This window comes from Haliotis cracherodii, unplaced genomic scaffold (genome assembly GCF_022045235.1).
Source record: "Haliotis cracherodii isolate W230 unplaced genomic scaffold, xgHalCrac1.p SCAF_4, whole genome shotgun sequence".
Lineage (NCBI taxonomy): Eukaryota > Metazoa > Mollusca > Gastropoda > Lepetellida > Haliotidae > Haliotis > Haliotis cracherodii.
The window spans coordinates 57,856,678-57,869,773 of NW_027266297.1; the positions used below are offsets into that span (position 1 = coordinate 57,856,678).

Sequence of the window (13,096 nt, forward strand, 5' to 3'; positions counted from 1 at the left end):
ACACTATCTCGGCAAACTACTTCAACTTGCAGCTTGCTGAGAAGTATCCAAGACTTCCTCACAGTACCTACTGAAGTAGTCTCCGATACTTTCTCAGAATTAACCTTATATGGCTAATTAAATATGCTTTGAACCATCTCGGCAAACCCACTTAGGAAGTCCCTGATTATTCTCCACAAACGTGTGTGACATAATCAAAGATGTTTCTAATGCATCCCCACAACACTTGCAAGGAAGTCTCCGAAGCGTCTTCTCAAACCTATCAGGGGTAATTAAATATGCTTTGAACCATCCCGGGAAACCTTCTTAGGAAGTCCCCGAATAGTCTCCACAAACTATTATTAGGTAATCAAAGATGTTTCTGAAGCATCCCAGCAAAACTTGCAAGGAAGTCTCCGAAGCATCTTCGCAAACCTATCAGGGGTAATTAAATATGCTTTGAACCATCCCGGGAAACCTTCTTAGGAAGTCCCCGAATAGTCTCCACAAACTATTATTAGGTAATCAAAGATGTTTCTGAAGCATCCCAGCAAAACTTGCAAGGAAGTCTCCGAAGCATCTTCGCTAACCTATCAGGGGTAATTAAATATGCTTTGAACCATCCCGGGAAACCTTCTGAGGAAGTCCCTGGTAAGTCCCCACAAACTTGTGTTATGCAATCAAAGATGCTTCTGAAGCATCCCCGCAACACTTGCAAGGAAGTCTCTGAAGTGTCTTCACAAACCTGTCATGGGTAATTTAACATGCTTTAAACCATCCCGGCAAAGTTCTAAGGAAGTCTCCATAACAAAGATGTTTCAGAGACATTTTACCTTTCCATCATTTTCAGTAATACAAAAGATGTGCTTACATCATAATCTAGTCTTTCAACAGCATCCCAGAAGTGTCTGTGAAACATCCTTGCCAAACCTGTACTGTCAAAAATGAGATAACGAAGTTGTATAGTATTCTCTTTATTTGGAGTAATAACAGCAATAACAAGTAGCCAGAGGTGGACATCATCAACAGAAGATATCATTATATGGTAGCCATCATATGAAAGTGGAAGTCATCATATGAAAGTGGAAGTCATCCTCGTCCTGGCAGGGGTCGTCATGGAAGCTGTCCTTCAAGAGGCTGAAATGGGATCAAATGTTATTGTATATCAGTGACATAATGAGTGAGTGAGTATGGTTTTACGCCGCTTTTGCGCAATGTTCCAGCAATATCACGGCGGGGGACACCAGAAATGGGCTTCACACAATGTACCCATGTCGGGAATTGAACCCGGGTCTTTGGCGTGACGAACCATCTTTAACCACTAGGCTACCGGACAGCCCCAATCAGTGCCATAAACTAATTACTTTATGTCAGACGTCAAGGAGTGAGTGAGTGAGTATGGTTTTACGCATTTTTTAGCAATATTCCAGCAATATCATGGCGGGGGACACCAGATATGAGCTTCACAAATTGTACCCATGTCGGGAATCGAACCCAGGTCTTCGGCGTGACGAGCAAACGCTTTAACCACTAGGCTACCCGACCACCCCCAGACGTCAAGGAGACTCATTAAAAACTATTACAAAAATTACTTTTTGGGGGCTACAAAATTACTGATGTTATGGTCAAAGAAACAAACCATGGCTCATTCACTTGAAGGCATTCCTAAGCGTGCAGATCTTCTTGCTCACCACAAAGTTCCAGTTGTTTTTTCTTTGCCGGTTTCAGAACTGATGGAAAAAATAACATGTTACACTGGATGATAAATCAAAGCTGCATAATTCATAATACAGTAAAAATAAATTGCAAACAAGATAAGAGCATTAAAATTGCACTCAGGTGAAATGGTTCCAGTCCAAATGTATGATGACTTGAAAGTTACAAAATTTACCACTTGTACCAAAACTAGATTTTAAATGATGTCAATTAGTTAACATCTTGTGATTAGATATTAACTTAATATTGATATGTCCATGTAAGTTGACCAAAGCATTACACATTCAAATGTCATTGTGTTCTAGAAAAATGTAAAAAATGGTTTTGACATTTACAAGTACTCATATTGGCTCAAAAGTTAAACACAGGAAGGATATTTAGATTGTAAAACCTATTGATTCCTTACTATGATTCTGATATTAAATTATAAAAATTAAACCTTTAGTTTCATAACTTATTTAGTTACAGTTCCATTAACCTGAAATGAAATTTACCTGACACTTAACAAAGATACTGTCCTTCGAGTACCACATCGGTGTCGGTAGCATCGTAAAAACACCAAGTTGCTGGCCACCAGGCATCAACTGGCTTCTTTTCCTTGATCCCTTCTCATGAAACAGGCACATCAGCAGGAGTTCACGTCTTCCTATGAAGTATCGTTCCTTTTTTGTCTTCAAAAATCACCACAAGGAAGGGGGCTGAAAAATCAAGTTGCATTCATTAATAACCTAAAACTAAAAGGCGGGTATTGCTGGTCACAAAACAAAGTTGACACAGGCAACTTTGCCAAAATTACAACAACCTGGTGCCAGTCCAAAACGTAATTCAGGATCTATACCGCGATGGCGATGGAGCATGTCGACGGGGAAAACGATAAGTCCACAACATTTACTGGGAACTTATATCTATTTCAAACAAACGTTACAAAACATGAGTTTCCCTTACTTACGAGTTCTTAAAAAAATATCAACCAACATCCTCGTTATAAAACAGCAGGTTTCAAAATGGCGGCGATTTCCGTACTAATTACCATACAACAATGGACATTTGTTTGTAAAAAAAACTAAGTTTTAATTTCAAATACAACTTAAGATAAATAGAGTTTAATATAATACAAATATATAATTTGTTATCTATTAATTCAATAATTTTATAAACTTATAACTACAGTCTGCGATCATATTTCACATTTCAGTGACCAGATACATAATTTGTTTTGAAGAAATACTTTTTTATCTCAGTTCCACATCGGTGCTCTCCGTAAATTTTACGGAGAACCACGATGTGATCGAAACATGAAATCTGAAAGGCCTGCGCAATACTACAAAATTACATCTGCGCCTATTATTTTTCATAAATAGTCCCAAATTAGATCAGTTTGAGGTTCCAAATTAGAACATAAATTTACAATTTATAAATTGAGCTTGAAAAAAGATTTCTCTTTCAGCGAATGCTAAAACTAAGTTCAATATCTAAGTGAGAATTGGTTTGGATCGGGGGTCGTTTCGGTGGATTATTTAGCATAATTGTTATGGAGACAATATAGAGGGCTATATTTTAAAAATATATTTATGTAACACAAACAGATCTAAAGTGTACCTACCGTTTGTTCAGGAACATACGTTGTCATCCTTGCTGAACTCAGAGTCGGCGTAGATTCTATCTCGATGAAGGTTTGGTGACTTTCTTTTTCAGTTTTTGCTTCTCTTTCAAATTATTATTTTTTATCGATAGATTAAAATATTATTCACTAGATCTATTTCCCCCAATGTTAGTGAAAATAGAATTCTCCGACACACACTTTGACAATGGGTCCACATCGAACAAGTCAAAGAGCAAAATGAAAACGTGTCAATCAAATCTTTAGATTATATTTTACAAAGTAATAAATGAAATCAACAAAATTATTTATCTGTCTAAAAGTTGTCAAACTTAGATATAAGTTATCATTTCCATCTTTTCGTGCGATCGCGTGTGATGCGAGTCAAATGGCATCGCGGCTTTTAATAGTTTTATCGCCTCGATTTCTCCACAATGTTTAATGCCAAATATATGCAAGAAAAATCTTTGTCTCAGCTCGTAACCTGGCACGATACATCCACAAAGTTTCATATTTTTAATATAGATCGCGATTTCCTGCTTAAAACGTTCAGAACAACACGATTTAACAAAAACCTTTCGTCAAAGTCTGATATACACGAGTGCCGTTGCTGTAATTGGTTGTATAAGGTCACGTGCTCAATTTGACCAATCACGAATCTTATAGCAGATTTCGGCAAGAAAGCGTCACCAGAAACCAATAAAATAGCATGTTATAGTAATGTAAATACTCAAGGCAAGTTGACTATCATGTAGATGACAAAATAAACGTTGAAGATAATGGTGTGTCACATGGTACGTGTTATTCATGCGAAGCTTCGAAAACGGAGATATTTCTTCATGCTACAGATCGGACAGCCACTGTCATCGGGAAAATGATGACAGATATTATTAATAATTCTTTTGAAAATAATTTTCCGATTAGAGTCTAGATCTACGTATACAATAAATATGAAAAACAACAACAACAATAAATAGGTAGATCCACGGACGTATATATACGTCTTTGGTAGATCTAAGTTCTGAAAATCGTCAAATTTTTGTTTCCTCTGTCCTTATTCTGGACGTTATGAATGTGTTAGCTTGGATTATTTTTATTTACAACACACTTAATTTAGTTGTAAATGCATCATTTAAATAATGTGATAAACATAACTTTCATTGGTGGGGGGTGGTGGGGTGAAGAGGGACCACACCCAATGGACACAGAACAGCTACAATTAAAATATACCAGTTGTGAACAGAAGCTCATAAATCCTGAGACTATTATAACTGGTATTGCAGTACTTACTAAGGTACAAAGACAATGGGTAACTTGAGTGATGTGTTTGAATTTTCTGATTGATCATTCATTCTAAGTATAATTTAACTTGAATAAACACTTTGACAGTCACTTGACTTGTATTTGAATTATGATTATAACCATTAAAACAGCCAATCATGTATTTCCTGGCACCCCTAAAAATGTAATGGCACACTTAATTTGGCATAATTGTGCCCATTGGCAAACTTGAAATAAACTTAATTTCGATCCCTGTTATGTATATCTTGAGCCACAAATCAGCCACTATGTCTACAAGTAATATTACTTTATGTTGCCTTTTCTTATATACCTTTTTCTGAGGAGACTGTTATATGGCACACGTACACTGTTACTTTCTGATTGGAATTTATGAATATATTGTACATTTCTTTCTTTTTTTCTGATTATTGCATACTGATAATTCCTGCATTTGTTTTAACTGTATTTAATAGAAATATACCTCGAAGCATTAATTGTGTTGGGTATTTAATTATTAATGTCCTTGCTGACATATATAGGATTTCTAATTCATTGCATGTGAATGTTTTAGATAAAGAGCTTTAGTATTATCCTTAAAGAAAATTCAAAATAAATAATAATGATCATGTCATCTCTTCCAAGCAAGGGACCTAGTTTTCCGAGATCTTGACTAAAGCTCAATGTATTGATCTGTATCAATTGAAAGGAAGTTTTTTTTAAAGATATATACTTACAATATAGTTTTGGCTAGTGAGGATGCATTCACATCATCATTGCAAACCGGTTATCAAGTTGCCTTGTGAGGAAGTCTCTGAATAGTCTTTGCAAAGTTCTTTCGAAGATTTCCACAAGCAAAGGAGACTCCACAGTATCTTTTCAATTTTGTTTATTTGTAAAGAAGTCTCCGAAAAGTCCCCACAAATGTTTTTGTGGGGTTTTCATTAGTGAGAATGCACTCAATACATCCTTGCAAACAGTCAGCTATTTTATTGCCTTATGAGGAAGTCTCCGCATAGTCCTCACAAAGTCTTTGTGGGGTCTTCGCTAGCGAGGATGCACTGATACATCTTTGCAAACCTTCAGCTACTTTATGGCCCTTCTGAGGAAGTCTCCGAATAGTCTTTGCAAAGTTGTTTTGAAGGTCTTCGCTAGCGAAGACGTATCGGTGACATCTTAAGAGATCTCCTAAGACATCCCCTGCTAGTGGAGATGCACTAGAAACGTCATCGGTAGGTTAATGCCTTTGTGGGGAAGTACTTGATTATTCCCCAGAATAGTCTTCGATGGGTCTCCGCAAAGTCTCGGCTAGCCGAGACCATAAAAATTGGCTAAAATCCCACAAAAGATGCATCGGGACGGTCTCGGGGCGGTCTCGGGTACATCTTTTCTGGTTTTTTTTTTTGTAAGGGTAGATATCGCTTGATCTCACCCACGGATATCTCCTGTGGGAGCCTGTTTTGGATGATAAATTGTGATATGTATCGCAATACAGTCTTGTGCAAACTATTGTGATACACTTAGTAATACCTACAATATCCATCATTAATTCTTATACTTACAGACTGCCTCTAGTGGCAGAGCGTCCACCCGGAGAGTGGAAGGTCCGGGTTTCAATCCCCAGCCACCTCATTCCAAAAGACGTTAAAAGATGGTACTTATTGTTACCCTGTCTGGCGCTCGACATTAAGGGGCTAAAACAAATACTGGTCGGCTCGAAGTCAGTATACTGTGTCTGAGTTGGGTATTCATGTTAAACTGTGGCATGGTATCTCAGTGGGCTAGCACTATAAATCGGCATCAGTCCGGACTAGTACAAGCTACCACACTCACACACACGTACATGTACATCTCTATATAAGTGCTATAATCTTGGACGCAACGTTAAACCCAATTTCACCGCACTTTTTATACTTACAAACCTCAGAGCTTCTGTTCTGGACCCAAATGCTTCGAATTTCTGGAAACTGTTCAAACTTCCAACAGTTTAAAAACTCAGACGTGAGAGAAACTCACATTATTTTTACCAAAGCTCCATAACGATAATGTTCACGCCATGCTTGCGCTAATACCTCATATACGAGGGGACCAGATGGACATACCGTTGTAGCATTCAGTTTGTGGCTGACGTTACCGCAGCCTCAAGTATCGCGTATATTCACAGCTGTCTAAATCCGCAGTCATGTTTTTAACGTATATGCATTACATATCATAATCACCTTTCACAAATCTACCCACCAAGTGTGCTGATCGAGTAACTATCACCGTGTCGGTTTGTTAACATGCAATATTCTATTAGGACACTACGCGCCGTATCGCAGGTTGTACACGGACATGATGTGAGGGCGTGATGTCCTGCTTGATAATTCCGCCATACGGTAATGGTAGTTTGCGACCACAACATCCTCGATTACCGGTCGAGGATATATGATACTACTCATTTCTAGATTTGTCATAATACCAGAGAGAAAGTCCATCTGCAAGGCTTAACTATTATAATGCTACTTGAGATTTTGCACCACAGAATTCTGTTTACCTAGGGGCTATGTAGTTTTATTGTTCCATATATATATATATATATATATATATATATATATATATATATATATATATATATATATAGGAGGTTTATATATTTATCTACTGACTAATCACGTCTTCCTGTGTTCTGTACTAACCAGTTTGTTGTTTGTTTGTTTGTTTGTTGTTTAACGCCGAACTCAGCAATATTCCTGCTACATGACGGCAGTCTGTAAATAATCGAGTCTGGACCAGACAATATAGTGAATGACATCATGAGCATCGGTCCACGCAATTAGGATCGATGACATGTATCAACCAACCCGACCCCGTTAGTCGCCTCTTATACGACAAGCAGAGTCGCCTTTTACGGCAAGCATGGGTTGCTGAAGACCTATTCTACTCCGGAATTTCACGGGTAGCATTCGTCACCACTCGCCCCTTTCCGTTACCTGCGGCTTGTCCCGGAATAACACGAGTTGGTCACGAATGCACGGGTGGTGCTAACCATAGTGGCTACAACGGGATCCGGACAGTCCGTGCGTTCACGGAGATCCGAAATTCTGGCGGACTGGTACTCAAATGTTGAAGAACCCGGACCCACCCGTACCTAATCAACTGAATGACTCGTACCTACAAAAAGCGTTTTCGTACACATTGAACATTTACAAGATTTTAATCATTTTTCGCTTCCGCAGCAACGACCGGATTATAATGGATATTGAAACTGTAGATGTGGCGACCCGGATGTTAAGTATTTAGATCTATATACGTCTTTGGTATTTCCACTCGCTTTTTGAAAACTATCAGCTCTATTGCAATCCATTGACTAAACACGTGTTCAACTAGACTTTTTTGTGTTTAATATAAGCCACACATGATAATTACATGTTACACCGGCCGAATTCCAAGAAATTGTGTTGGACAGCGAATGTATTACTTGGTGCCCATCAGTTACCCAAAGACGTACATATACATACATACATCTATTTACATGCGGGGTAGAATAGGTCTTCTGCAACCCATTCTTGCCGTAAAAGGCGACTTATACTTGTCGTTAGAGGCAACTAACAAGCTCGCTGATATGGTTGATGCATACCATCGTGTTACAGTTGCGTGGAGCGATGCTCATGATGTCAATCACTGGATTGTCTGGTTCAGACTCGATTATTTCCAGACCGCCGTCATACCCAATCTCATATGAATGTTTAAAAGTAGGCACTAATATCATATTTAATATATCCGGTATTTAATTAACTCATTAATGAGTAAATTATACAGCTCACCTTTGGACTTCTGTATTTTACCTCAATTATTTACAGTTTTACTCCCTACAATTAAAGTTTTTTTGGTGTGGTGGTTTACATCAATTGAGCATATTATTTATTATTCAACCCCACCTTAAAGATTCCGGGGTAGAATAGGTCTTCACTAACCCATGCTTACTGTAAAAGGCGACTAACGGGATCGGGTGGTCAGGCTCGCTGACTTGGTTGATACATGTCATCGGTCCCAATTGCGTGGATCGATGCTCATGATATTAATCACTGGAGTTTCTGGTCCAGACTCGATTATTTACAGACCGCCGTCATATAGCTGGAATATTGCTGAGTGCGGCGTTAAACAACAAACCAACCAACCTAAATCAACCCCACCTACCTACTAAATACTACTACATAAATGGTTCTCATCATTATTAATAATAGAGGTGGCGTTTCGCCTGACAATTAGTCGCCGTTTTCGCCCCAGAAATCGATGACGCTTTGCTGAGGTGCCGTTTTAGCCTGCACCCGCGTGATATCATTGGCGACAGTGGTACCATATATAAATCGCTCTGTGCAGGAAAACAACTTTGTTTTGCCCCATAGACAATATTTTATGAATTAAAAAACCCAGAATTCCCATATATCTATGTAGCTATAACCATATAACCTTATGATACACACTGTGACACACGCACGCACACAATGCTGAAATTATCACGGGTTTTGTTATGAATTCTACTTCAGATTCCCGTTGATACACGAACACACACGAGTACACTTTTCACCCATGAAGAATAATATTAGCTGTAGTTAATATGCAGTGACTTCTATGTTGTTAACGCCGCTCGGCAATAATCCCGCAAAATGTCTGCAGCGTAAAAATAATCAAGTCTCGATCAGACAATCCAGTGATTAATATTTTGAGCAACGATCACGCAGTCGGGGTAGTCACGCAGACTCGGTTATTTCCAGACCGCCGTCATAACCAATCGACGTTGTGAGCAAAATGTGAATTGAATGTTTAAAAGTAGGCACTAATGTCATATTTAATATATCCGTAAATTAATTAACTCATTAATGAGTAAATTATACAGCGTAAAAATAATCAAGTCTCGATCAGACAATCCAGTGATTAATATTTTGAGCAACGATCACGCAGTAGGGGTACCAGGCTACGCAATTAAGTCACCGAGCCTGACCACCGGATCATAAGTCACCTCTTACGACAGTGTAGGTTGGTGCGGACCTATTCTAACCCAGGATTCCCGCGGATTTCCAGTATGACGGTGACAATGACACACAGTGACAGGACATAATGTATTATGTCTTAACAATCCTGTCTCTCAGTAATGTCAGCCAACAAAGACTACATTTCTAAAAGGGCAAGAAAAATCAGTGTTGTCTTCTTCAGTCCTCATATAATGTATAATTTCCAACCTGTTTTTAGTTTAAAAACTAGAACTGTCAGTTACTCATACCCCCCTTGGGATCTTTATAAATTTTGCCGATCCCCCACTTTCGCTGTCATTTTGTCATGCCCAGAATCCCCGACCACCTTCCCAATAATTAATAACCAGTCCCATAATTGTCACGATACTATATCACAGTCCGTTAACATGTTGAAATCCTATATGTAACTATAATATTACGTATTGTTGTGACATATTAACAGGCTTACATTTGTATTCCTAAATTCGCCCAAGAGTCGACATGTGAGTAGATATATGGTACACACCAACCACACAGACCGTGGGGTCACACAGCGTACATACCACTCGATAAAGCTCGGCGATTCTCCCTGTCTCGTTTAACGCATGTCGCTGTAGAAATCGACCCTATCTTACACCTGTTAACTTCCCTGTATTGAGAACGGATATTGTACACACGTACTCACAACACTCTACTACAACACTGCTATATAGTGATTTCACTTCAACCTACCTTAATTTCCCGTCAGTGAAAACTGTTGCGATCGTGTCCAACTTCTTACTCTATCACACAGCTAAACTGCGACTTTACCAGTCTCGGCGACCGTGATTCCCGGAAATCGTGGGAATGTGGGTCATGTTTGCTGGTGCGAGGCGAGATATATACGTTACACAGAAGTGATACCGGTCAGTTGATAATTTTGCTTAAGTAATGGGGGGAGGCTTTTGGCTTGACTCTAAAATCTGATAATGATACGTTTAGGGCGGATCCAAAGGGGAGGGTGGTAGTCAGTGTGTGAGGGGGTGCTCCTTTTAAACAGCTGGCTGTCGTGTGAACCTGTCGTTTTTATGTAAACGTCGCGACCCGGTGTAATGTGCGGTCCCCTCTCCCCCCTACATATCTTCCCCGCCCCAGTTTCTAAATCCCGCATCCGCGTCAGGGTCCGTCTAGTGAGTGAGTAAGTGAGTATGGTTTAACGCCGCTTTTAGCAATATTCCAGCATTATCACGGCGGGGGACACGTCCGTCTAGTAACTTATTAAAAATGTAGGGGCGGTTGGGTAACCCAGTGGTTAAAGCGTTCGCTTGTCACGCCGAAGACCCGAGTTCGATTCCCGACATGGGTACATTGTGTGAAGCCCATTTCTGGTGTCCCCCGCCGTGATAGTGCTGGAATATTGCTAAAAGCGGCGTAAAACCATACTCACTCACTCTGAAAACTGTAATGTAAATCCCGCTTACAAGTTGTTCTTCTTGCTGGTTTGTTGTTTTACGCCGCACTCAGCAATATTCCAGCTATATGACGTCGGTCTGTAAATAATCGAGTCTGGACCAGACAAACCAGTGATTAATATCATGACTATCGATCCACGCAATTGGGATCGATGACATGGCATCAACCAAGTCAGCGAGCCTGACCATCCGATCCCGCCTTTTACAAGTTCAATCCTCGTTTAATTTGTCTAGATTTTTCGTTGGCCAGGTATGTTTGTTTGTTTTTCAAAGCCGCACCGATCAAGATTCCAGCTATATGTCGGCGGTCTGTAAATAATCAAGCATAGGCTGCTTTAGAACTATGAAGTTTATTGAGAAAACAATAAGTGAAATACTAGACTTTCGTCATTAATATGAAAAATTGTTGTGGGTAAGAGATTCAGACAAGAAGTGAGCATCCCCATGGGCACCAACTGTGCTCCTGTTTTTTATGCATATCAATCGGAATATCTGCTCGGATTGGAGCTTCAGACATATCGATAATCTGATATCGTTTAATGACCACCAAATAGTCATCAATTCCCTTCTATTGATTTACCCACCGAACTAGAATTAAAGGAGACCAGTGAGGCTGCCTCATCTGTTTCATATTTAGATCTATATGCATAAACACACTCTCTACATTCTATATGACAAGAGGATGACTTTCCCTTTATGTCAAGCAATATTCCTACAACTCCAGTCGTTGGTGTCTACATTTCACAACGTTTGAGGAGCAATCCAATATGCTCTTGCTCAGTAGTTGTTTGATCAAGGTTACAACATTCAAGGCCTCAAGATTTCAAAAAACCTCTTTGGACATGTGGAGGACATTTCAAAATTTGACGCATCAGTGATAAGAATGATGTCGGATGCAATTCCCTATTTTGAGTTGTACTGTATTTTCCAGTGTTATTTCAGGTTAAAATATTCCATGCCTTTGCATGTGTTTGTGACGGAGCAGGATACGCTCACCTTTTCGATAACGTCACTGTTTGCTTGTGAGTCATAAACGCAAAGTCGGAATCGTACAATCGTTCGATTCTGCTTTTGGCAGAGATTTCTTTTGAATATGGAAAGGACTCTGTCGCTTATATTTTAATTTAAATACTGAATTACCACAGGGGTTGTGTCAGTGAGAGCAACCAAACCCTTTCTATTATCAGTGAAAAAGCAACGTCCATTGTCCGATTTTGACTTTCATGATAAGGAATCTCTGCCAAAAGCAGAGTCCTTTGTCTGATTTTGACTATATCATAAGCAAATGTTTATCAATCACTATCAGTTACCAGGTGATCGCGAAAAGGTGAAGGTACCCCGCACAAATGCATGCAGAGGAAAGTCAAGTTTTCACCTGAAAATAAACACACAGGAATGACATAAATAAAAGTCAGTATACATAAATGAAAGTCAATATACATGGCGCCAAACTTCAGATTGATAGGTGCATACATGTACCATGTTAGTTAAAAGACAGATTAAGAAGATAAGTCTAAAGTTGTGCTTTGAAAGCAGACTGGGTTGGCACCGTCCGGAGACAGTCTGGAAGATCGTTCCACTGTATGGCAGCTGCTGAGCTGAAAGATCGGAGTCCATATAATTTGAGTTTCCATCTGAGGACTTGAATAAGGGGGCGGTCGGGTAGCCTAGTGGTTTAAGCGTTCGCTCGTCACGCCTAAGACCCGGGTTTGATTCCCAACATGGGTACAATGTGTGAAGCCCATTTCTGGTGTCCCCCGCCGTGATATTGCTGGAATATTGCTAAAAGCGGCGTAAACCCATACTCACTCACTCACTTGAAGAAGATGCTTCTGTCCAGAACGCAAGACCCTGGTAGGGCACATAATGTTCAAGTCAAAACTGTGATAGATAAAATAGATTTCACCGAAAATATGTCTTAGCAACTTATGAACTTGTAATGATAAATTCTTAAATTTGTCACTTGCAGGGTGTACGCGTACGGGGCCTGAACGTTCAAGTGCACACGTCGACTGCGGTCGCGTGGTCTACAAGCTCGTTATACCCCATACACTTTGCTGGTGTCGCATGTAACTCAT

General features: G+C 39.5%; 1 protein-coding gene and 1 long non-coding RNA gene across 3 annotated transcripts in view; both read right to left on the reverse strand.

Annotated features, from left to right (window-relative positions):
- LOC139480265 (leukemia inhibitory factor receptor-like) overlaps window positions 1–10,400 on the reverse strand; it is a 70,309-nt gene extending 59,909 nt beyond the window's left edge. The window contains exon 1 of the mRNA XM_071263318.1: window positions 10,300–10,400. The gene's annotated coding sequence lies outside the window, so the exon portion shown is untranslated. The remainder of the gene's footprint in view (window positions 1–10,299) is intronic.
- LOC139480034 (uncharacterized) lies at window positions 938–2,205 on the reverse strand. 2 transcript variants are annotated; one of them, XR_011654384.1, is made up of 3 exons: window positions 2,190–2,205; window positions 1,619–1,709; window positions 938–1,116 (listed from the first exon to the last, which is right to left on the reverse strand). It is a non-coding gene; the product is annotated as an uncharacterized lncRNA (long non-coding RNA). The 2 variants fall into 2 exon arrangements; XR_011654383.1 differs by lacking the exon at window positions 2,190–2,205 and adding an exon at window positions 1,936–2,006.
- Window positions 10,401–13,096: the final 2,696 nt, after the last annotated feature.